The sequence below is a fragment of the Mesocricetus auratus genome, unplaced genomic scaffold (genome assembly GCF_017639785.1).
Source record: "Mesocricetus auratus isolate SY011 unplaced genomic scaffold, BCM_Maur_2.0 Super-Scaffold_100018, whole genome shotgun sequence".
NCBI classification, from domain to species: domain Eukaryota; kingdom Metazoa; phylum Chordata; class Mammalia; order Rodentia; family Cricetidae; genus Mesocricetus; species Mesocricetus auratus.
The window spans coordinates 48,625,912-48,652,250 of NW_024429199.1; the positions used below are offsets into that span (position 1 = coordinate 48,625,912).

The 26,339-nt window shown below is 50.4% G+C and overlaps 1 long non-coding RNA gene across 1 annotated transcript in view; it reads right to left on the reverse strand.

Moving 5' to 3' along the window:
- Positions 1-20,082: 20,082 nt before the first annotated feature.
- The window catches only part of LOC121132902, an 8,831-nt gene continuing 2,574 nt past the window's right edge, over positions 20,083-26,339 (reverse strand). The window contains exons 3-4 of the long non-coding RNA XR_005869605.1: positions 21,203-21,363; positions 20,083-20,257 (exon numbers count right to left, since the gene is read on the reverse strand). This is a non-coding gene — a long non-coding RNA (uncharacterized LOC121132902). The remainder of the gene's footprint in view (positions 20,258-21,202; positions 21,364-26,339) is intronic.

A 26,339-nucleotide genomic window follows, 5' to 3' on the forward strand; every position in this document is an offset into this window, starting at 1 on the left:
CAAGTTCGTGAATGAAGACCAACAAGAAAGAAAAGAGATCAACCCAGAGTTTTTTTTTAATTTAAATTAGAAACAAGGTTGCTTCACATGTCAATTCCAGGTCCCTCTCCGTTTCCCTCCCCTCCTCCCGTGCCCTCCCACCAACCCCTCCCCCAATATCCCCTCATTTCCCCAGGGAGGGTGAGGCCCTCCATGGGGGTGTCCATAGTCTGTCATTTCATCCAGGGCAGGGCCTAGACCCTCCCCCAAGAGTCCAGGGTGAGAGTACATCTCTCATTTTTGGATGATCACGACCCCCTGAATGGGGGTGTCAGTGAGGAGGCCTAGGTAATCTATTGGGCCTTGGGTAGTAGATCAGTATTTATCCCGGGTATACAAATGGACTTTGGACAACTCACAGTTTTATCAGACACCTCCCATTCCCTTCCCATCCATGCCAGGGAGGAAATCTTTCAGGACAGAGGAGAATTGAAACACCACATACCAACCTGACCTATTGGACATCTGCAGTCAGCTGAGCCCAGCAGCACAGGCTTTAGATATTTCCAGATGCTCATGGAACATAGACCAAAACAGGCCACGCTCTGGACTCCAAGGCAAGTCTCTACATGGTGACCGGGCCTAAGATCACACAGGGGACTTCCTTGGATTGGAGACGTGCTCTGCGGTAGAGCAATTTCCCAGAATGCGCCAGGCCACCGACTAGACACTTGGCAGCAACCAAACACAGCATGAACCAAATTTGAAATCTGTAACAAAACCCCGGGGTAATCTCCAACTGTTCGGAGGCTAAATGACACACTTATGTAGCTAGACAGTCAGAGGACTATCACAAGTGTGTGAGATCCAATGGCTACACCGCAAAGCACCGCTTGGGGTTGGGCGGAGAGAACAGGACGGTCTTCTCAGGGATCCCGAAGCCAGGGGCCCATAGCACTTTCACTGGACATAAATCTGGGTGCTGGTAGGGCTGCACACCTGAAGACAATAAGGGAGAACTATGTGCTCCCCCAACTTCCGGCGAATCTAGACACCCCTGGCACTGACCATCCCACATTCTCCGTCTCTTCCATGTCCCTGTGGAATCCCTCTTGCTGACTGTCATGATCCTGCTATGCCAACAAAGGTGTGTGTGTGTGTGTGCGCGTGCGTGTCTTTCCACAGTGTCTGCGTTTATTAAAATAACATTAGACTCACAGAGTTTAGCAGCTTCAATGACATTATCTTGTCATGAAATCCCACCTACCTTGTAATCCGGCTGAAGCAAAAGCCTGTGCCTTATCTTGTTTTAATTTCAGTCTTAATTACTAATACGAAGTCCCATATTGCACGGCACAGAGTAAGGAACTTGGGACTTTGAGCTGCCTCCCACCACTGCTAGAGACAAGTTGGCATTCTCACTCCAAACACCCTTGCATCCGCTTTGGCCTGGGGAACTGTGGAGAAGCCAACCTTGCTCTTGTGCCTGCAGTTTCTCGGAAGTCTGAGAAAAAACAAACAAACAAACAAAAACCATACAGTGGCCAATGGTGCTTATTCTGGAGCTGCAAAGATGGTCCTGATACATGAAAACCAGATAAGAAAATTCATTGTAATGATAGCGGGAAAAGATAGCTTGGTCACCCCAGCAGAGGCTGAAAAACACACGCGTGACCATGACTAAGTAGACAGCCAGAGACAAGAGAAGCTTCACGTGGTGAGGCTCAGCCAGGACAAGATCATCTAGTATGATACCGACACCAAAGACTGGACATTTTGTGAGTCCAAACGAGGGAGGGGGCACGGTAATCACCGTGTGACAGTGAAGAGAGCCCAACCTGTAAAAGAGATGAACAGCGCACACTGTGGGCTGGGCAGGCAGCCCTGCTACAGCACTTCCCCAGCATGCACCCGGCATTGGGCAGGAGCCCTGAGGAAGCAGACAGAGTGGGGTTCAGGGAGAAGAAAATCCATCTGTCTTTGCAAATGACCTGATGCTATTGACAGAAAGTTCAAGGAACTGCCCCTTAGAAAATCCATTATAGCCATCAGGTCATCTCACAAAGTTACAGGCTGTGTGACTGCTGCAACAATAACAACAAAAAAAAATCCTTCGAGATGGTGCATCACGCAACGCAAAGCTTGAAAAGCGAAATTTACAAAAGCATATTGCCTGAGCAGGAAGCTGATTAGAAAAAAAGAGCACAGATACAAGGAACTGCTCTGAGAAATTGCAGAACTGAATAAATGTAAAATAGAATTGATGGGGGATGTCCTTCTGCACAAATGTTTCTCTTATTGGTTGATGAATAAAACACCGATTGGTCAACAGAGGCAGGAAGATAGGCGGGGCTAGGAGATGAGAATTCTGGGAACGGTAGGCAGAAAGAAGACGCGCCATGTAGCAGTGGAAGGGGTACCAGGTCTGGACCCTTTTCTGGTAAGCCAAGACCACGTGGAAATACTTAGATAAATAGAAATGGGTTAATAATTAAGACAGAGCTAGCCAGCATGAAGCCCTAGCCATCGGCCTACAGTTTTATAATTAATATAGTGTCTCTGTGTGTTCATTTGGGGCTGAAGGGGCGGGACCTGGTGGGAGAAGAGAAACTCCATCTAGATCAACAGATGAGTGTGCGAACTGTATTGGTCAATATCATTAAGATGTGCCTTTCCTAGGTGGATATACAGATTACAAGTCATCCCCACCACAAGTGTGTGTGTGTGTGCACGTGCACACCCGTGAGCTCACAGACATACAGGTATGTGCTGGTGAGCACCCTTCACAGACATGCCTGAACTTTAAGATCTCTAAGTAGAGGCACCAAGAGATTCTGAGGCATAGCAAGGATTTGAGGGACGATGCATCTAAAACGTGGACATTGCGGGATTAGAAACTGGACCATCTCATAGTCAAAAGGGAGACAGCTTTGAGACAGGGTTTCTCTGTGTAGCTTTGGAGCCTGTCCTGGAACTCTCTGGCCCCCCAAACTCACAGAGATCCGCTTGCCTCTGCCTCCCAAGTGCTTGGATTAAAGGCGTGCGCCGCCACCACCACTGCCAGGGCCAATAAGTTCTTAAAACCAAAATCAAGCCTGTCTTCACCCGACAGTGCCACGAACACAGAACTTCAAAAAAGCAAACGCTTTCTTCCTGTCCTGTCTCGGTCCTCCCTGGCAGCAGCAATGGCTCTGTCAATGACACAGATCAGAGACAAGCAGAAGAGCAGGCAGCAAGGCCCCTCCTAGCTTAGGACAGCGGGTGGCTAGGGAGGAAAGATGCGGACAGAACAAGGCTTGGCTGAGTGCCGAGGGCTAGACTGCCCTGGCTGTCAGCCAGCCAGCTTTAACTTGCAGCGTGGGCATCAAGAGGGAGCTCCTGGAAGGCAGGCTCTCACGAGATAAAGAGACCTCCACTGACTGAGGCGTGGCTCCCTGATTCACACACGCTCCGGACACTTTTGAGAAGGCGACACATTTCCCTACTTTCTTTTGTATGGCTGTCCTCAGAGATTTAATTTTTGGCTTTTTCTTCCCTTGACAATCCCAGACCAAAAAAAATTTTTTTTAAAATCTGGCGTCATGTAAGCTCTAAGAACCACTGGGCCTTGATGATTGAATGAAGGGCCTTGAATCTCTCAAGTCCCTCCTCTCCGGGCCACCCCTCCCCCTCTCCGGGCCGCCCCTCCCCCTCTCTGGGCCGCCCCTCCCCCTCTCTGGGCTGCCCTTGCCCCTCCCCCTCTCTGGGCTTACCCTTTCCCCTGACTCCACTTTGAATAGACGGAATCCGCATTTCTATGCGATTCTTGCATCATCACGGCCACAAAGGCGTGCCGCGGGATCCAGCATCTTACTTTTGTCTTCCCAGCCATCTTTTGTGGTGTAGCCTGGGAAAAGCCTTAATGAGCCCACCCTGCACCCCCGAAGGTCTTGTCGGAGGGAGGAGGCAGCCTCTTCCACCTGCGGGTGTGTGTGTGTGTGTGTGTGTGTCTGTCTGTGTGTTCGGGCGGGGAGAGCGCCCATCCACTCAGGCTCGCGGGAACAATGCTGCCGTTAGCCGCCGAGGCAGCGAGGACGTGACGGAAACAAGACGGCACAAGAGATTAATTTGATGCAAGAAGAGATATTTTTAATGCCCAGCAGCGGAGCAGCTACCCTATCAAAATTTTTTCAAGGCCAGCAACTGTGAGAATGCAGAGACCGCCTCCCTCTGCCAGGTCCTGGAGGGAGGGCCCCCCAAGCCCGAACTGCCGCTAGCGTGGGCTGCTAGGGCCATGCATTGTCGTCATGTTCCTAAACACGTGGGCAATGATGGGGCTAATTTCAAAACCCTGAGTCACTGTGGTTTAACCAGCCACAGATGATGAAAACAATAAAGTCATTAAAGCTGATGGGAAGCCAGCATTCTCCCAAACGTGAAATCCTGCTGTGGGATAAATGAGGAGACGAGGGTAGGGGCGTAAAAAATTGAAAGCCGACTTTGACAAGAGGTAAAGAAGGTTAGCATTCATTGGGTGCCTTTGGCATGCTGTTGAGTCGCTAAAATTCAAATAAAAACAATTCATTATGTCTGTTGATCTCTAATTTGCTCCTGGGACGTCAGGGGGGACAGACTGGGGCTCCCTCACCCTGTCTTTCCAGGTGCTGCTGCTTCCAATCTCACACTCCCTCCTGAGAGGTGTAACACCCCAAAATGCTCAGCTGTTCTTGACGTATGAGACGCAGGTTTTGGAAAATGGGTATTGCTTTGGGTAAGCTTGGCACAGAGGGACAACAGAAGAGTAAGGTGAATTATATGCACAGCTAGGTTTTTCCTTGTTTTGGGAAAATTTTTATTAAATACATTTGTATTCCCTTAGCCTGGATTCTTCTCCCTTCAATGCCAACAATCCGTAGATTTTTTTTGCATATATTACTCTTTTTACTGCTGACCAGTGTTGCATTGTATTAGTTTACCTCCCTGGAATCTTTTGCTCCTGCAGTGGGGATGTGAAGGCGGGGGTGAGGGGTGGGGGGGTGGGGTGGAGAAGCCGAGCTTGCTTCCCAGGAGTAGGGGCAGAAGCTCTGAGCGTGCTGGACAGCAGTGAGGCAGCGAACTGGAGCACTTGGCACAGCTGGGTTTGGGGAAAACCTCAGGTTGTGTGTTACATTGTATCTGTCACAATTATTATTATCTAAAAACAGTGACCAGTTGGTGAGGGGAAAAGAGCTTTGGGGTTCTTTCAACTGTGTGGGCCTCGGGTCCACAGTTCCAACGATGTTAACGTCTAAGCTTGAGCTTCCACACCGCCCGCAAATGCTAAGTGCTATGATTTGATATGGGGTATCACCCAAAGACCCACGCTCACCCACCCCCCCCCCCCCAAGGCGCACTTAGAGGGAAGGATCAGGCCAGTGCTTTCCAAGGGTGTGGCTTGTCCTGCCCCTTGCCTGCACGATCTCTCCCTCCCTCCCTTTCTCTTGTCTCTTCCCCTCCCCCTCCCTCTCTTTTCCTGTGTTTTAGTCTCTGTCCCTATGTGTCTTTTCCCACTTCCCTGACTCCATGAGGTGAGCAGCTTTCACCCTCCACACGATCTCCACCATGACTACCTATCTCCCCACAGACCCAGAATCAACGCCGGGGCGGGGGGGGGCGGGGGGGGGCTGCGACCTAAACCCTCTGAAAATGTGCACCAAAAGCGATTTTTCCTCCCTCCCTTGTTTACTCTCCGTTACCTTGTTACAGCAACAGCTGACTATCACGCCAGCGTGCAAGTGCTGTGAGGACAAACCAGACCTGCTCTCTTGCCATTATTCACTCAACTGAGCACACAGTAGGCCCTTCGTTAACAGACACCTTGGGTCGTCCGTCTCCTAAACTCTGCTGTCTTCCTGGGAACCCGTGACCCACCTGCAGACAGCAGGAGAAACCACAAGTCTGAAATGTGTTCTGTACCCTGAACTGCTCACAGCGGTGTGTAGGATGCCTTTTCCTGTCGATAGGCCCTTCTGAAACTGACAAGCTGAATCCACAGCAGCCTTGGGAAGGATGGTGGATATCCAGGAACTCGTGGGCAGTCGATGTGTGATGCATGGTTTACGGGACCTGGGATTAGCTGGTGGAGGATTCTAGGCCACACAAATGAGTAAATAGGACAGAGCATCACCCATTGTTGGACCCCGGGGAGTGGAAGTCTGCTTCATCTGTATCTTGATGGTTGTCTCACTCTTGAAGCCCTGTCTTAACATCTCTGAGGCGAAGAGCACCCTGAAGTTGGCCTTGAAGGGCAAGTCCCATCATCTTGATACCAAGCCTCAACTGCAGAGTCCAGAGAGGGCAGGACCCCACTCACCTCTCGGTACACTGTCACAAGAAAGCCATGCTCAGCAGGCACACAGTAGTTCTGCACTCTAGTCCTCATGTCATTGTCTGTGAAACCTGTGACCTTGGGAGGAGAGATGAAGGACAGAGATCTTTGGGAGCTGTAGTGCCTAGGTGCTGCGTTCCTGGTCAGGCCGTGAGTGCCCAAGGAGGCCTGGCTCTAGCCTCACCTGCCCGCCTGGGGCTCGCTGTGCAGGAGTGGGGGGGCTGTGCAAAGCTGAAGCTTACCCTGCAGAAACGGCCTGGGACTTCCCGGTTCCTCCGGGAGCCTGATTTTCATCCTCTTAAGAGACAATAGGGTGTTCTGGGGGCTCCACACCCTTAAGATCTCACACATCATAAGTGTGTGTTCAGGATAAAGGTGTCTAAACTAATTTACAGAATGAACATCCTTACTGTTGATAAATGAACAAGATATATGTACATATATTTGTATATATATGTGTATGTGTGTATGTGTGTAGGACAGTAAAACTAGTGAAGTGAATAGTACACACACACACATATACATAGCATATATGTGCATATACATGGGCACATACATCCATGTTGGTATATATACATGTGCACACACATCCATGCACATATGCATACTCCTGAATATATGAATGCACACATACACAATACATCTATGTAGGTATGTACACACATGTATGTAGCACACATTCTCTTTGGTCTTAATAAAAACTTGGAGTCAGCTATCAGGGGGTGAAGACGGAAGGATCAGAGAAGCGGAGGGGCCAGCCGCTAAAGAGTGCTCACCTCTACCCATGCTCAGACCCCAGAGGCGATCCTGTCCTCAGACTGCGTTCTCAGACTGACTGCTCCTCAGACTGCGTGCTTTGTCACTCCTGTGTCCACCTCCCTAGTGATGGGATTAAAGGCACGTGACTCCCATATACGGGGTAGTAAAGGTGTGAGCCACCACTGCCTGGCTCTGTTTCTTTTTGAGGCTGGATCAATCTCAAGTATCCCAGGCTGGCCTTGAAACTCACAGAGGTCCACCTGCCTCTGCCTCCCTCCTAGTGCTGGGATTACAGGTGTGCGCCACCACTACGGTTAACTGGTGGCTAGCTCTGCACTCTGATTTTCAAGCAAGTTGTATTGGTTAAGACACAAAACATGACATGACACATTTACACCAGGGGTGCGTGCACATGAACACGTGCATCCACATGTAGGTACATGCACACATGCTCAACACATCTATGTATCTACGCACACACACATGTACACCCATGCCTGCATGCATGCATACACGTGAACACGTGCATACACATGTAGGTATTGTGAGAATCAAAGTTAACTGCTGGAGGCTGTTGTTGCTCTCACTCCCCTGAACAAGTCTGTTTGACCTGTCTGCACCCGATGTGCTTGATCACTTGTGGGCGGGAGGTAAGCGGGCAGGGAACACACCAGGATGTATACTAACCCCCGATTGGATGTAGGTGGGAACTACCTGGGCAGGAAATATGTCATGATGTGTGCTTGCTCCTGATTGGGCCTGATGGAAAATGCAATGAATTTGTGTGGTTTGCCTTTTTAAGCCTCTGCAAAAACGTGACTCGTGGCCATTTCCCGGGAACCCCAGAGAAGTCCTGGACACAGCCCACCCTCCTGGTCAGTGTTTAATCAAATCTTGCTTCAAATCTGACATAGGATTGTGGTACTAGTCTTATTCTTGACCAGTGGGGCTAACATCACACACACGTGTACACACACATCTATGTAGGTATACACACACACACACACACACAGAGGCACACATGAATCCATATTGGTGTAAGCAAAGGTATACACGCACATCATATATTCATCTCTGTGCTTATACTCATGTCGATATATATGTACATACATAAGCATGCATACAAGTATAGACATATGCACACACTTGCCTAAATATGCCTGTGCTCACACGCATCCGTGTTACAGTTTGCGCACACACAACGCGCCTTTGTCTGAGTCCATGCATCATGCGAATGCACACATAAATGCACATGCTTACGTCAGCATGCACTCCCAGCACAAAAGAGCATTAATGTAACATAAGTGCTGCCTTCACAGAGCAGATGGTGTATTCAAACTCGCGTGTTATCACGCATAACAGAAACACAACCGTGCTCCATGACAGATGACATCACACATTCTGCTGTGCTGGCTGTGTGCCACAGAGTCTGCCCCACCCCCCACCCCCGTCCCCGACCTGCAGGCTACCTGGCAAGCTTACCTTAAGGTGAGCCCTTCCTTCTTAGGTGGACAGACAGGAAGTGTGACCCGCATGGGCTTATGGGTATCCAGGAACTCTAGGGTTCTGTAGAAATCCATGTGCTGGGATTCTGAAGGAGACAGGAGACTCTGTCCTCAGTGTACTGAGAATTCGTTTCTTCAACAGTTCCCGCTGGGCAGAAATGGCTGAGCCCATCCCTTCTCTGCTGCCTGGAACTTGCTGAAGAAGCCTGGGAGAGCAGGCACTGCTTGTGTACCTTAGAGTTGGCTGCCGTGGATGCGCTCTCTCTCTCTACCTCATCCTGGGCATTCCTCCCGGATCACCTGTCGGCCCTAGGCAATTGTACTTAGTTGGATCATGTGTCCCCGAAAGACACATCTAAGTCCTAACCCTGGCGAGTGTGATCTCTCTTAGAATTGGCGAGGGGGTGCACTCTCACCCTGAACTCTTGGGGAAGGGTCTAGGCCCTGCCCTATATGAAATGACAGACTATGGACACCCCCATGGAGGGCCTCACCCTCCCTGGAGGAATGAGGGGATAACGGGGGGGGGGGTTGGGGGTAGGGCACGGGAGGAGGGGAGGGAATGGGAGAGGGACGTGGAACTGACTTGTGAAGCAACCTCGTTTCTTATCTAAATTTAAACTGGAAAAAAAAGAAAGTTATTTGAATGCATGTTAAACATTAATGTAATTTTTGAAAGGTTATATCTGATTTTTTTTACCAAAATAAATCTGGAGAATAAAAAAAAAAAAAGAATTGGCGCGGGGGTCGTCTCTGGACCTCGAGTTGAGGTCATCCAAGGACTCCAGGGACTTGGGAGCAGCTGTGAAATGCCAGAGTGTCATGAGGGAAGTCTTGGCAACAGGAAGCACTAACCTTTTACATCCACCCTAACGGGCTGTAGTACCGAGGGCAGGGCAACAGGAGGCAGGAACAGTCTGGGGACAAGAGACCTGTGGACTGACCTTGAGCAGAAGTCCTTGAGCCCTGTAAGTGGCTAAGGCCGTGAGTGGATGTGGCACTGTGACGGACTCCTTCCAGGGCTGTTTGCGGCTGGTGACATAGCCTTAGGACGGGGAGCCGCTTTTGTTTGTTATCAAAGCTCCTAGCTGGACCATGTCTTATCTCTCTTTACTGCACTCTGACTTGTGGCTAAATTTGGGACATACAGAGTTTTGGTCTTATCAGCAGCAGCTGGGAGAGGCAAAGGCAGACTCCTGAGCATCAAGAGTGTGGTCCTGTGGACACCACACCCTTTAGTGTGGTCCTGTGGACACCATGTCCTTCAGTGTGGTCCTGTGAATCCCACATCCTTAAGTGTGGTCCTGTGGACACCACACCCTTTAGTGTGGTCCTGTGGACACCACACCCTTTAGTGTAGCTCTGAGACAGTGTGGCACCTCGCGTGGTAACAGCCTTCTTGGGAAGGGACTGTCCTAGTTGTTTTGTTAACTTGACACAGCTAGAGTCATCTGGAGAATGGAACCTCAGCTGAAAACACGCCCTATCAACTTGCCTGCAGGCAAGTCTGTAGCGCATTTTCTTGATTAATGCTTGATGAGGGTTAGCATGGACCTGGCAGAGGGGGGCAGCGGTCCTGAGGTGTTATCAGAAAGCAAACTGAGCAAGCCAGGGAAGCAGTGATCCGGGATCTCTGCCTCAGCTCCTGCCTCCAGGTCCCTGCCTTGAGTTCCTGCCCTGGCTTCCCTCAGGGATGGACTGTGACCTGAGTCCACAACAGTTCCCAGCTGACACGCTGTTTTCTCCTCACCCATACCGCATCATCTGAATGGTAACGATGGTGTGCTCGCATGTTTTTGGGTGTATCTAAATATGCATGGACCTCTACACACACACACACACACACACACACACACACACACACACGCACGCACGAACGCACGCACACACGCACACGCCTCTTTAACAGCCAACCAAAAGCTGATCCCACAAAGCCTCACTGGCCCCCAGCTCCCATCCAGCTTGAGAAGATGGGTGACCCAATAAGTACCATTTCTGTAATCACCCCGTGGAGCCGGTCAGTCTGCCCGGCTTCCTATAGTTCCTAGGTAGGATCTCCACTCATTACTGTCCATAGTGCTGTGCCCAAACATCCAAGAAAAACAACTTGAAGGAGTAAGGTTTGTTTTGTTTGCACTTTCAAAGAGACTGCGGTCCATCATGCAGAGAGCCAGGAAGGCCGGCGAGGCATCCATCAGTGGCAGCAGGAATAAGAGGCAGTGGCTATTCACATCAGGTCTAAACTAGAAGCACAGAAAAGAAGGTTGGGCCGGGCGTTGGTGGTGCATGCCTTTAATACCAGCACTCGGGAGGCAGAGGCAGGCGGATCTCTGTGAGTTCGAGGCCAGCCTGGTCTACAAAGTGAGTTCCAGGACAGCCTCCAAAGCTACAGAGAAACCCTGTCTCGAAAAACCAAAAAAAAAAAAAAAAAAAAAAGAAAGAAAGAAAGAAAAGAAAAGAAGGTTGGAGCCATGGTGAGCATGAGCACCAGAGGCCTTGACGATCAACTTCAACCATCCAAACCCAATCTTCTAAAGCCTTCAAGAGAGTGCCACAAGCTAGGGGCAGACAGGGTCCCATTGGGACATTGCCAACCACCGTCTCCAGGGAACTCACACCACCGCTCCCTAGGGCTTCTCTTTGAGGCCCTCCCATGCTCCCGATTGAAATGTGCCCTTCCTCTAGAGGGGAGAGGAAGACTTCAGAGACTCAGGAAGTGAAAGGAGGTTAAAACCCCCGGAGCTACTGAATGCTACAAGGTCCCCACCGTGTAACAGTGACCACTGCCGAGCAGAGGGGACACCCCCTGCAGCCGCCCACAGGGACGCTGCTCCCACAATGCAGTTTCATGAGTCCTGACCCATAGCGGGTTGGTGTTTCCGTGATGAGGTCGCCCTTGAGTCAACCCCAACAAAGTCGCGGGCTCACTGAACCAGACTTAGGTGGGGTCGTTTCTTTGGTTTGTCATCGTTGTCCTACCTGGGGTGAAGTTTGTTCACGTCCCCCTAGGGGACGTCATACAACACCCCTCTCCCCCTCAGTCTCAAGCATGCTCACCCCAACCCCTGGTTCTTAGTGGCCACTTCCTCTGTTTTCCTGAGTCATTTTGCTTTAGAAGGCAGCATCTACAGACACATGAAGTTCCTAATTTGATTTCTTCTTTCACATTAAATGGCGGGGAAGGGGCTGGGTTTCTGGTAACAAGAAGCCTGTTAGGCAGGCCAGAAGGTGTCAGGTGGAGCAACGAGGTCGCTTGGAACTTGAGAGCAGAGACGAGAAGCTGGGTTGGCTCTGGCCTTGCCACGGTGCTGCTGTCTCGCACTCGTGACTGGAACTGAAAATCAATGTCCCCCATGTAGAGCTACATTTCCCTCATCACCCACTCAGCCATCAGGTGAAAGGAAATCCGAGGTCCTGTGGGGAGAGCGAGGGGCAGCAGCTGAGGAACGAGGAGACTTCAGCTCCCTGTCCTGTCCCAGAGCACGCGTTGACCTAGTTCAGAGTCGATGGTCTCGTTAAAATGTGCTTCCCTGTTGCAAAAGTGATTGTTCTAAAGGGACGCTGGCTACCTCTCCAGGGAGTTAGGACTCGGGTCATAAGGTTCAAAGAGGAGGAGAAGGTGGCTTGGAGAGGCCCAGGGGTGGGAATCTTAGTTTCAGCGAATGATTCATCAAATACATCTGGCTGAGTCCTGTGAGTCCCAAGGAGGAGCTGGAGCCAATATAACTTGTCTCTGAAAACCAATATTTCATCACTGAAAGGCATGAATGATATGTGTGCACACTGGAATTAAACTCTGAGCTGCCGGACAGAGCTAGCAGGAGATACAAACCCTTAATCAAGTACACTTCCAAAGCAGGCCTGGATGGTCTTCTCAGTAAACAAGTGAATCTGAGTGCCAGCACGCTGTGGACAGGATGGTGACCCCCAGCATCAGATGTGCCCAGTGACCTTCAACATATTTAATGCCTTCACTGGAAAGGAGGCTGAGCCAAGAAGGATCTGGAAAATAAGGTGGCATTGACAAGCACTTGAGTGTCTGGGAGGGACAGTGGGGTGTGTGTGTGTGTGTGTGTGTGTGAGGGATATTAAACCCTACCTGAAGGGGGGAGATCCACTCCCCGGCATGGGCTGGTCCCCACCAGCACAGGCCAATCCTCCCGACACCTCAGTAGGAAACAAGGCTGCTCCGAACGTGACCTCTATGTGGGGGGTGTTGAGATGGGCCCTTGGAAGGACAGGGCCAAAGGCCACCAGCAGCTGACTTTTAAGTGTGGCCTTGAGGTTTGGATTCTGTCTTTTAGGAGAAGTCCCGAGGGATCGTGAGCATAACACAAGATTCCTGCAAAATCTGAGCCTTCCGAGCCTTTGCCTTCTGTGCCTCTCCCAAACTCCAGCCCCAGACTGCCTTCTGGGGCTCACAAAATCCAAGATCAGGGAGCAAACCCAGAGGACCTGGAGCAGGGAGGCCTGGGCTCAGGTCCTGACACTCGCCCTCCATGCAGCCAGGGACAGCCTCTCTGAACACCCAAGAACAAAGATGGCGGCGGTGCCTCTCAGGGGGCGGGGAAGGCTACATGGGTTCAAGCCTCACTCGTGCAATGAGCTGCCAAACCCAGATGTATCTATACCCATGACAATTCCACTGTGGTGTTCATGGCAGTCTGCAGGGCTGCTGCAGCATATACCACAAGCTGGTAGCTTGAGCAGCGGGACCTTTGCTTGGGCTGCGTAGACGGTTCAGCACTTACTATACGCAAGCACCAGGGCCTGGTTTCCCATCTTCAGCGCCCACGTGAAAACCCAGGCACAGCAGCCCGTGGGACCCCAGTGCAGGCAGGGGAGACACAAGAGGGTCCCTTGGTCTTTGTGATCACTGGCCTAGTTCCAGATTCGATGAGAGAACTCACCTCAAGGAAGTGGAGCGGAGAGTGAGGGAGTGGGCCATCCAACAGTCTCCTCTGCACACGCAGGCACATGCACCGTGCAGAAAAACGTATGTATCACACTTCGCGCTCTCTCTCTCTCTCTCTCTCTCTCTCTCTCTCTCTCTCTCTCTCTCTCTCTCTCTCTCTCTCTCTCTCTCTCTCTCTCTCTCTCACACACACACACATACACACACACACACAAACATGCACCGTGCAGAAAACGTATATATCACACTTCTCTCTCTCTCTCTCTCTCTCTCTCTCTCTCTCTCTCTCTCTCTCTCTCTCTCTCTCTCTCTCTCTCTCACACACACACACACACACACACAAACACACACACTATGCACAGAGACAGACAGAGAAGAGAGGTGTTTTGCTTTGTTTTTTTCAGTTTTGGAGACTGAAAGTCAAGACCAAGTGTTGTCATGGTTGGCGTATCTTACAGCTTCATAAATGGACTCTCCTTTCTTTCCCCTTACTACTGCCTTCCCTCTACACCCGTCCATGTCTGAGTTTCTCCTTTTTGTTCCCTAAAGATGCCAGAAATGTTGGATTAAAGCCCACACCTCATAACTCTGTCACCTCTGTAAAAGGCTCTATCTTCAAGCATGGTCACCTGCTGGCCTAGGGTAGACGCTTCAACCTAGGAGCCTGGGGGTGGGGAGGGGGACACAGCCATAACAGGATTTTACACTCCCTTCTCCTTCTGGCATCACCGTGCACCTGGGGGGAGCTAGAAACCGCTGTGAGCTCTGTATCCAGACGCAACCGTGGGAGATGATAGAATCATTGTGTTGATTCTGTTGACACACAAGCTTAGGATCAGGGGCTAGGCTGGGATGTGTTTCGAGGCTCCAGTGCCAAACACATCAAATGCTGAAGGGGCAGCTTCTAGATTAGCTTTTCAACGAGCATCAGAAACAACAACAAACAAAAAACAAGCAAAAAAAATAGAAGTGAAGGATAGGAAGCTGCTTGCATAACGGAGCAAAGCATCTGCTTTGGAAAACAGAACACCTGCTGCCATGGAAAGATGCTGATCCCAGCCAGGACAGTGCTGCGTGGCCACGGTGACACAGACCAAGCCTTGGTCCAGATATGGGACAGCAGAAGCCCCCAGACATCAGAGGCTCATTGAGCTCACACTATGATTGGAGACAACCAAAAACGAGGCCGGAGCAAGGTGATGCCTGTGACACCGTGGGGGCCTGCTACGCTGCAGTGGAAGCTGCCACTGTAGGACATGGGAAGGCTGTAAGCCCCCTCACAGATGGTGAGAACCCAGAGGCCAAGATTCGGGATGCCTGGCTAAGCATGGATCCTCATTTACACACTGCCTGGCTCTCCTGTTCAGCCGCCACTCACCTGGAGCTATCTGTGTGCCCAGCCCTGCTATGAGCATCCTAGATCAGGAAGTGGGCGTGGCTCATGGAATCCTTGACATCTGCCAACTAGCATTATACAAGGTTGGACCTGCAGTGTGTGAGCTGACCACAATCTTGACCAGTGAGAACCCCAAGAAGCATTAGCAAAGAAACGGCGGACTGGAGCCAAGTGACTCCATTCTGTCTAGAGCAAAACCCTCCATTAAAAAAGAAAAATAGGGCTGGGCAGTGGTGACGCATGCCTTTAATCCCAGCACTCGGGAGGCAGAGGCAGGTGGATCTCTGTGAGTTCGAGACCAAGCCTGGTCTACTGAGCGAGTCCCAGGACAGCCTCCAAAACAATACAGAGAAACCCTGTCTCGGAAAAATGAAACAAAACAAAACAAAACAAAAAAAGAAAAATAGACTGCCAAAGATTATTGCTCAGTTTATACTTCCTTATTATGTGTGTGTCTCCTTAGCCTTAAAGCTTGGAAAACAGCACGGGATCCACCGACTTAGCCCGTGCCACAGTGGTCTAGGCAGGGCAGGGAGGGCAGGCACTGAACACGAATACCGTGTTAGAGACATGTTCCCGGGGCCACCTCCGCCACTGGCAGGCTGCATGGACAGTGAGGGCCAAGGAGTACAGCGCCCAGTGACATCACAGCCACCTTGGCTTCCGTAAGCACACACTACTGTGCTGGCACGGTCAGCCTGCTGCCCAAGGACGCATTTCCCAGAATGCACAGAGCTGTGGAGCTGGGATTGCTAGCGGCTCACCTCCCAATTCCTCAGCCCTGACTTCCATGTCCCCTGAGGGTGACTTCGGGAATAAGAGAAACCCGCCACACTGACGGCACCTCCCTCCTCCCTGTCACTGGTGAAAACCCACTTCCCCCTTTCCTCCAGTAATGAGCAAACAGCGTCCAGGAGGCTCTCCCAAATTCATGTGACTTCTCAGGGCTTTCTGAAAAGCTGTGGCTGTCTTAACCTCCAAGTCTGTCCTGGGCTTGCTGGAGGAAATCAGACATCTCCTTCCCAACAGGTCCAAAAACCCAACATAGGTCAGAGTTAGCTATGGTGGTCTGAATAAACAAAGGGTCCTAGAAACAGACTGAATTTCAGGACCAAGAAGGTTCAGTCCTGTCTCCAGCAGCTAGGTCGGCTGCGTTCATTAGCAAGTCCATGTGTGTCCACACGGGCTACTGGTTGGTTTAATCCCCCTTCGCCTTATTTGTGCATAATTTAACGGCCTTCAGGCTTAGGACCAGCTGAGGGTTTAGCTGCTGCGATTGGCTGAGGCTTGGTTGCTTGGTTACCATGGTACGTACTTAGCTTGGGATACAGCCCGCTTGCACATCAAGATAGATTGCAGTTCGCTATCTATGGAGGCCACTCTGGGCCAAATTTTGTCATTCAAGTATGAGAGGCCAATTTAAGCCAGACTAGAGGGCCTCCATTTTTTGTTTGTTTGTTTGTTTTTTGGGCATTTTAATGGATTTCAAGTTCACATAATTGAATGAGTCCGTCCTTGATGGTCCTTGGCCACCTCGGTCTCTTGTATTTCTTTCGTTCATCGTACAGTGGGAGCCAAAGACTCACGCACCTCATTCACCTCAGAGTTGGCGGCCACCACCACCCGGGCACCTGGCCCCTCCCCTTGTGCCCACATGCCGGGCTATCCTCACCCAGCTCTCCCTTGTCCGCAGGCGGCCGCACCCTGAGGTCTGTGCTAGGTACGTCTTTTTTACAGAGCTGGCAGCTGCCTGTCCATGTCGCTCTGAGTCTAGCCAGGGTGCACGAGTTGTCGTTTGCTGGGGCTCGTGCTTTCTCATTGCTTTGGCTTGGTGCTTCGTAAATGCCCGAGGGCTGCACAGAGGCCACACAGAGGCCACACAGGCGCCACACAGGCGCCACACAGGCACTGTCCCCTCTCCCTTTATGATTTCTTTTTTTTTCTGCCCTCCTTTTTCGTCCTTGAGATAGAGTCTTACTAAGTCACCCAGGCTGTCCTTAAACACGCTCTGCTGTTGAGCAACGTCTCTTGGTCATCCTTCCTCTGCCACCTGAATAGATACAGCCACAGGCCTGTGCCACCAGGCCCGGCCTTGCCCTGTTTCTGGAAGGCATCTTTCAAGTCCGGAGTTACTAGAGCTTAGTGTCCACCCTACAGCACCTGAGGATGTTGCTGCTGGCATGCCTCCTCTGAGCCCAAGGTTGCCTCCAGTTCAACAGCCTTGAAGGTTAGGAGTGGTTTTGACATAAGAACCAAATCCATAAGTCATTAGTGTTTGTGTTTTTTTTTTAAATAACATCTTCCTAGCCGGGTGGTGGTGGTGCATGCCTTTAATCCCAGCGCTCGGGAGGCAGAGGCAAGTGGATCTCTGTGAGTTCGAGACCAGCCTGGTCTACAAGAGCTAGTTCCAGGACAGCCTCCAAAGCCCCAGAGAAACCCTGTCTCGAAAAAACAAACATAAGTTAATTAATTAATTAACATCTTCCTGCAAGTGACATAGACTCTGAGTTTAGACAATCTAGGTTAGGCAGCTTCTTCACTGTGTTGAACTACATTAAAGGGAACTCTGAAAATGTATTGATTTCGGATCCCCAAGCTTTTATCCCGTTTCTGTTAACCAAGGCTGCTGATCTGGGTGTTAATGATTGTGTTTTCAAACACTGCACTCGTCTTGTGATGGCTGTCACCTGACTAGCCAGTCTGGGACTATCGGAGGCTCATGTCAATAACTTGATTCTAAAACTTTGAAGGTTCACGGCATGAACCTGGCACGGGTCTATGTTTGGGGCACATTTATAGAGCTATGACTGAAGTGACAGATTCTTTAAATCTACTTTAATTTAGAAATAAATCATTTCTGGGAAGAGAGAGTTGTGGATTAAAGACAATTACGAAAACCGTTACGATTTAACGCTCTCATGTGATCCGTGTAATAAAATTGGAGGATTAAAAGCCCTCAGACTTGGATCCCTCATAAATCCCCCAACCATGGCTGTTAACAAGAAGGCATCCCCTGCTGTCAAGCAGTGGAGCGTCATTAACACTCTCAGTTGGCCATCCGTCTGGCTTAACCGGCATCCGGACGAAATTCAAGAGACCCAGCTAATGAAGAGCCAGGGCCTCCTAGGAGCATCTCAGTCTAGTTCCCAGGGTGTCATTAATGACACCAACCGTCCAACAGTTTAAAATACACTCCTGACCTTTCCTTCGGATGGTTTGGAGTCAGCACCTCAGATTAGAAATGCCCTCAAGGTTCGGAGACACCGTTTATCTCTGGTAAGCTTGCTGTTTTTGGCCCCCGGGAACTGACCTTGCAGATGGCTTAGGTTCTTTCTGGCCCTGGTGACACTCTGCAGATCCCTTGCATCTGACAGGATGGCCTTCCACCCTTGATCAGCCATCTGAGGGAAATAGCTGGATCTGTCAGCAAGCAGGCAGCCCTCTTCCCCAGAGGCGCCAGCACAGCAGGGACATGAGGAGGGCACAGCAGGCCAGGGGACAGGCACTGCGGCCTGAAGAAGTGGCCCTATCAAACGTCCTGTTTGCACACTGTTTCGCTGACTTTATTTTCCATTCTACCCTAGAACACGAGTTCCAGGGACAGTGAGGCACACTGTGTCCGTTGCAGTTCCACATCCCTGGAGGACCCCTGTTCCCCGAGATCCTGGGTTTTCTTGGTGGAAATGCCAGGAACTTGTGTGTGTGTGTGTGTGTGTGTGTGTGTGTGTGTGTGTGTGTGTGTGCGTGCGTGCATGAAGGCGCGTGCCTCAGCATTTCTACGTGAAGAAGCAGTGGTGTGGCACAGGGCAGCTTGCAGGAAAGGCATGCTTGTCCCAGTGAACTGAAACAGGACCCGGGTGTGAGCTCTGGGGCTGGGAAGGCAGGGCAGGGTTTCTTCTTCTACCGGGGATTTAGATGTCTGTAGTGGAGAGACAGTGCCGGTGACCACTTGGCGAGCTATGGGCCAGGCCAAAGATTCAAGGTTTATGATGACTCATCAGCCCAAAGACCTGGGGCTAAGGCTACGGGAGGAAGTTCCCCAGAGCTCAGGAAACTAGGGCTCTCCTCAGTCCTGTGCCTTGTCTCTGAGCTAAACAGGGGAGTTGCCTTTGTCTCCACTCACGCAGTTATGGAAGAATCCAGGCTTGAACGGGCCTTGGTGGAGCACGCCTTTAATCCCAGCATTTGGCAGTCACAGCCAGACAGATCTCTGTGAGTTCGAGGCCAACCTGGTCTACAGAGTGAGTTCTGGGACAGCCAGGGCTCCACACAGAAACCCTGTCTGGAAAAGCAAAACAAAACAAAAACAACAAAACAAACAGGCTCACAGAAGTTAAATTCAAACGTAATCAAAACAGTGAAATGTCTGAATGAAATCTGCCCCATGGTTTCTGTATACTAGAATTTACCCCTTAGAAAATAAAGGTAAAATTAGATTAAGTAGCTGAATTTGTCAAAAGCAAAGACCGCGCGCGCGCGCGTGTGTGTGTGTGTGTGTGTGTGTGTGTGTGTGTGTGTGTGTACGCATGTGATCTTGTGGAGGTCAGAAGTCAACCCAAGTGTCATTCCTCTGGAACCGGCCACCTTTTTTTTGTTGAGATAGGTGACCTAGAGCTTGTCTGGTATGTAAGACTGGCTGGCCTGTCAGCCCCTGTGATTTGCCTGGCCCCGACTCTCCAACACTGAGATTAGGAGGTATTTGCCACCACACCTGGGTCTTTGGGTTTTGTTTTATTTTTTTATTTATTTGATTTTTCAAGACAAGTTTTCTCTGTATTGTTTTGGAGGCTGTCCTGGAACTCGCTATGTAGATCAGGCTTGCCTAGAACTCACAGAGATCTGCATGCCTCTGCCTCCGAAGTGCTGGGATTAAAGGTGTGTGCTACCAACGCCCGGCTGGTTTTTATTTTTAATTGTTGTTTCTTTGTTGTTTTTTGGTTTCTTTTGTTGCCCTGGCTGTCCTGAACTCTCTGAGGCCAGGCTGGATTCAAACTCCCAGAGATCCTCCTGCCTCTGCCTCCCAAGTGCTGGGACTAAAAGGCGTGCACCACCACCGGCCAGCTGTTTTGTTTTCTTAACATGAATATTAAGAATTGAACTCGGGTCCTCAGACTTTGCAAGGCAAGCATTTACTGAGTAAGCTGTCTCCCCAGCTTGCTAAAATGAGAAAATTAAAAGATATTTACTATATTACAAAATAATAACTCCATCACATGAAAAATTACACTGTTAGAAATCAGCGAAAAGAGGGCACTGTTTTACATTTTACAGTATTTTCATTGTGTGGCTCAACAGCCGACGGCTGGATTCCAGTTTGTTCCCACCTCCAGACTGCAATGTGTTGCTTTAATCGACATCTGTGGAGAGAAGATATGGCCTTGCTTGGGATTGGAGCTGGGAACGAAAGCCCCATGAGGTGGTCTAGGGATCTGCAGGGATCGGCTTTGAGAAGCTGCGTCTGGGCAGTTGGCCATTTGTGAAATCATGGTATCCCTTGCACAAGCGGGGTCTAAAAGCAGGGAATTGGCAGCCATCCAGACGTTCCTTAAAGGGGTCTAGCTGAATAAATTATAGCTCATTTAGAGAGGGGAAGTCTATGCGATCATTAAGTCAGCAAAGCAGCTGTGTAGGCACTGGTGGGCACTCGTCTCCAAAGGACGTAGCCACGCTGTGTGGAGATGAAGGGAACCCCAGCAAGCACAGAGCAGAAAGCCAACAGCGCCTGCTGTCCTTACATCAGCACCACGCTCTCCTTGGGGCCCGGCCGGTGTGAGCAGTCTGCGTACATGCCCTTTGTTCCTAACAATTTTAGTGTGTCCGTGTGTTTGTGTGCATGTGTGTATGTGTGTGCATGTATGTGTGTGTGTGTGAAAGAGAGAGAGAGAGAGAGAGAGAGAGAGAGAGAGAGAGAGAGAGAGAGAGAGAGAGAGAGAGAGAGAGGAGAGAGACAGAGAGGCAGAGACAGACTCAGCCAAAGAATTAACCAATTAAGCGACGTAAGTGAAAAGTGTAGCCTATGCTGCAGGTTACTCTAAGAACCAAGTACATAAGTGTGTGGGAAAACGCCCAGCCCACTGAGTACACAAATGAAAGCTCTTATAATAACGGTGATAATCATTATTATTAAATCGCAGAACAGACCCAGCTCTGTCGTTTCATTTCCAGACCTTCCCCTCCTCAGGGCTCCGTAGTGGAGCAGGTCCCTACTTGTCTCTCTTGGGGAGGTAGATCCTGGCCGGTCTGGAGGACACGGGGCAGTGCCAGCCACACACACACACACACACACACATACACACACATACCTGGTAAGCTGTTATTAGGAACTGGTAAACATCTCCTGTCAGCCAGTTCGTTCGCTGTTCAGATCACTGTCGGATGCTGTCTTCCCTTTTTCCCATGGGCTTTGTCATCAACTCCATTAGAGAAAAGCTTCCCAAGCCCCAGGGTGCCGCCTGCTCTTCTCCTGTGGGTGTGTGCAGTCTCTAAAGGTTCACCTCTGTCTGCAGGCTCACCCCTCCCTAGAGGCCCTTGTGGCTGTCCCGTTGATCACCTAATGCCCCCAGCTTACAACAGAGTCACCGTACTGCTTCACTTGCTCTTGGTTATTCAAGACAACACAGATACCTACTCCACCCCACCCCATTCCCCACCCCACCCAGCCCCACCCCACCCCACCATGTTACACAATACCCACATCTAAATTTAAGATTCAGCCTTTTTAGTGAAAAAGTTTCACCCACAAAAACTTTAAAATCGCCTTATCCCACATTAAAGCAGATGGAGTCTTGGCCAGCTCAGCTCGCAGCTGATGGTGCCGTGGGTCCTCCTGCATGGCCGTGGGGTCTCTGCCCCCCCTCACCCCCACTCCCTTACCACCCTTGTGGGAGCCATATGACCTCCCCCTCCCCAAAGTCGGACATGAGTAGAACTCATAAGGTCTTGGAATCTGACTGGTTCGTCTGTCTTGCCTAGCCTTGCGTGATGTTCGCTGAGATTTCTGGGCCATTCTCCAGCCCACCCACTCCTCGCTGGCTCGATCCCCCTCTCTCACTCACTCACCCCTCACTCATCCGTTTTATTCATGGTCCATTGAACATCATACCCTGTGATTTTTTGGGGGGGGGTCTGGTCTACTTGACAGAATATGGAATCGCCTGGGAGATGGGCCTCTGCCAGGCCTGCAGGGGATTATCTTACTAAACTAATTGATTTAGGACGAACTCTGCTGTGGAATAACCCCGTTCTGTACACTGTGAATGTGCATGACTCTCGTTGGTTCATAAGTAAGCTGATTGGCCGACAGCAAGGCAGGATAAACCTAGGTGGGGCAATGGAACTGAGGATTCTGGGATGGGGGAGGGCGGAGCCAGAAGGGAGTCACCAGTCAAATGGGTAATGAGTCAGACCCACAAAATGGGATAGAGGTATAAGCCACAGGCCTCGGGACAGCACATGGATTAATAGAAATGGGTTACGTTGTAAGAGCTAGTTAGTAATAAGCCTGAGCTATTGGTCGAGCATCTATAATTTATATTGAGCCCCTGAGTGATTATTTGACAGCAGCTGTGGGACAGGAAAACTCCACCTAACGACCTCCATCCCGAGTGTCACCATTAGCTTGGTCAGGACATCCCGGAGTGCACAAAAGGGAAGACATCAAGCTGTGGCGTTAGTGTGTGTGCATTCCTGAGGCGCCACAAGGAGACAGAAGAGTGAAAGAGACGGGATTGACAAACGGGTCTGTGCTTATTAGCACACACATGGCGAGGGAGCCTCTCTTCTGAGGAAAATTGAGTGGTCTTCCGGAGCAACGCCTAGCTGTGACTCTTCATAGGAGTGGGGTGAGGGGCTTGGGAATAAGGGAGTTATTGCCACATTGCCCTTGCTTCTCACCTGTAGGCTCCCCTCCCAGAGACAGGCTGTCTCCACACACATTCCTTTCTCTGGGAACCGGCAAAGGCCGAGAAACGTCACCGGCAGTCTCCTAGGAGCCCACTTCACCACAGAGACGCTCTACCATGACCACCATCGCAATGCGGCCAGCTGTGCCTGCCCCTGCCTCTGTGACTACCCTGCAGTGAGGGGCCGTTACCTAGAACCTGTGTACTGAAACGAACCCTGCCCCCCTAAGTGTCATTTGTCTGAGCATTTTTGTCACGGCAACAGCAAGGCAACCGAGACCCCGAAGAGAGATGAGACACAAATCAAGGACAAGGTGGTGGCTCAACGGCAAACTGCGGTCATTCCGACATCTGACTTCCTTCAAATGCACCCTCTCTGTGTGCTTTTTCTGATAGCCATGAAAAAAAAATTGCATTCCTTTCTTTGGCATGATCTTGGGTTTAAAAATAAGCATGTTTGCAAAAGCCACGCAAGAGTAAGATATTTCTGGAAGAAAATGATCTCGGCTTCGGAAGCTGCGCGTGATCTACCTCAAAGGTGAAATCAGCACCAGACTTGATCCCACTGATTCCACGGCTCCCTACAACTCAAGAGCCAGTCTCCACATCAGGTCGCCTGTGCTGGGCTGACTTCAGCCTCTCCAGGAGGTGAGAGCCAGCCAGGTGGATCGCTTCAGTCAATGGACAACCAGGAGTCAAGTACACACTCAGGGTAGGCAGACTGGCAAGGGCGGATTGTCAGCAAAACCCACTCAGACAAGGGTTTCTTCTCTCTGCAGTCCAGTCACAGGATTCCAGTCAGAACCAATTAGTCAGCCTGACAGAAAGTTCTGGAAACTCCAAGGAAGCCTTTGCAAAGGCTCAATTTTTAAGCGTGGGGCAATGGGTTAATAGGGCCTCTGTGTGTTAGATTTGAATGTTAAGCCCTGGAAACCAAACACGGCCATCGATTCATAAAGGAATTCTTGTTCAGCTGATTAAAAGTAGATTTCGAGAACACATTCTGCTTCATTGCCTGGTTCTAGAACTGAAAATTAAAAAAAAAAACCAGCTAAGATCTCTAATTAAAGAAACTCCTGGATTCAGAAACTTGGAACTAAATCTACTATGCAAAAAAGGTGTCATGTAGACCATGGGCGTGGTTTGGAGACCTGAAGAAATTGCCTGCCTAGGTTTCCTTTTGCAGAGGGTAATCATTTGCAAAAAAAGCTTGCAGATATTGCTAGGACATTGACCATGTCCCTGTCCTTGTAGAAGGGAGCGATTCTCATGGGTGGACAGGAGCCTTGCCAAGTTCCTCTCTTCAGTGGATACTTGGGGAGGCAGTAAGTCCCAGGGTTCTCTCACTGCCGATAAAGAAATCTGGAATTTGCTTTCTCTGGGAGTTCACAAGAAAGGCCCCCTACAGCAGAATGAGTCTGCAGAATGTGTCTTTAGCCTTTGGCTGCAGCTCAGACCACCGTTATCTGTAACAGCTTCCTCTCCTCTTTCAAGGATGCAGGAGCCCAACTGAGTTTTCTGTGAGTCCCAAGCTAATAGACAAACCCAGCGCCTGGATCTTTCACCTGGGAAGTAAGCTGACATCAAAAGGGACATTGGTGCCATTCACACTCTGTTCCCACCCCTTCCCTGCCCCCAGCCTGGGCATCGGACAATGGGCTGCAGACTCTTGCTATGAAACCCAGCCTCCCCCCCCCCCACCCAGGGCTAAGACCAGACTAAGATTTCTCTCTACAGAGGCCCCGCCATGCTGTTTCCTCTCTGCCTGTCTGTCCATGGCATTATTAGCTCTTCTAATAAACTCCTTAGTCCCCAATAACCTCTCAGTGTCCCCCTTGAACACCCCGCCATGACCACCATCCAAAACCCGACAATAACTGGCCAGGTTCTCAGTTGTTGGTATCTGCCGGGAGGTAAGTAGTTTCAGGTAGCAGCTAGCAGGATTTTGGTGTTTATGAACAGAGGACTTGGTGTTAGCGGGGCTGGTTTCTCGAGGGGAGTGGCCAGATGTGCTATTGTGACAGGTGATGGAGGAAAACACCCACACTTCTGGAAGTGTGCAGTCTCCCAGAACGTCAACTCTAACTGTGGGGCACTTCCCCTTGGCTCTGGGTCTGCAGCGTAGTTTTCTGTACTAGCAACGTGAGAGCAGCCTCACCCAGGCCCAGGCTGCTGTGACTCCCTCTCCATCGCGTGCTGCAAACTCAATCTGCAAACCAAAAAAAGAATCCTTCCTTCATGGAATTGCCTCCATCAAGCATATGGTTTGAACAAGGAAGATAGTAACAGACACAGCCACTCGAAATAAATGTGGTTTCCTAGTTTATACTCTTGAGTCGCGTGGTCAGTGAGTCGATAGTGCCAGCGTGCCATGATAAGTTGTTAGGTTCTTCTGAGGGACTCAGCTTTACCGCCATTGCCAGAGTACAGCAAAGAACTGGGCAGGCTCGCTGCAATCAAAAATCCCGGCAAGGAAGGTCTCCCCCTGGGTCCCTCTGCTCCCGAGGCCTGCCTTTCTGAACCATAGTGAGCGATTCCTTTGACAAAAGACATAATTTCTTCCGAGGAAGAAGAAGAAGAAGAAGAAGAAGAAGAAGAAGAAGAAGAAGAAGAAGAAGAAGAAGAAGAAGAAGAAGAAGAAGAAGAAGAAGAAGAAGAAGAAGAAGAAGAAGAAGATTTTGCCAGTCTCGGTATTCATTTTATTTGTGGTAGCGCAGGCTGTCCGCTGGCAGAGTGCGTTTCAGGGCAAAGGATTCCGTGTGAATCCTCTCTAACACAGAGACACAGCTGAACTTTGGACACCTGTGCACGGGCACCTCTACCAGTCAGCCTTGGCTGGAGGATGTGGGGACTTCAGTACAACACAGGCTGGCCGGGGTTGCTCCATGCTCCCCTGGGCTGTTAGCTGGCTTGTTTCGGGACTTGGCACAGTAATTAATCTACCTGGCCGTGCCTGCCCCAGGATGGAGTGATGCACACTGCACCAAACCCAAGAGAAAAGGGCTCAGATCAGTGACCTCCTGCAGACCACAGATGTATCCTCTGCCCTGGAAGGTGGCACCTTGTGTCTGGCTTGTGCTCAGAGAGCTCTGGAAGGGGGAAGCTGTCCTGGAAGCTGTCTTTCAGGCAGCCTCAAACAGTTGCGTGACCTTTTCCTGATGTTTTTGTAACTAATAGATCAAAGGCTGCGTTTCTGCCAGAGTCCTCCCTGGGCTGAGCGTGACCGTGCTGTGAACACATTCGCTGTGAGGAAGGAATTGCTGGGAAAGGCTGTCCTGGGGGGCCGAGCGGCAGAGGACCACTCGCTGGGCTCGTCTTGAAGCCTGGTTGATCACATTTTGTCTGGCTCCTCGGTATTTGTTTCCCATTGGCTTGCCACTGTATCCTTGCTTTCTGGGGACCAGAGCGCCCTTACTTTAAGACAACAGAGTCTGAGGCTCTTTGAGAACTTCTCCACATTCTACTCCATGTTGGCTCCCAGATGTCGAAGAGACAAACACCAGTATTTCCCATCCAGCCAGCTTGGCTTCCCTGCCGG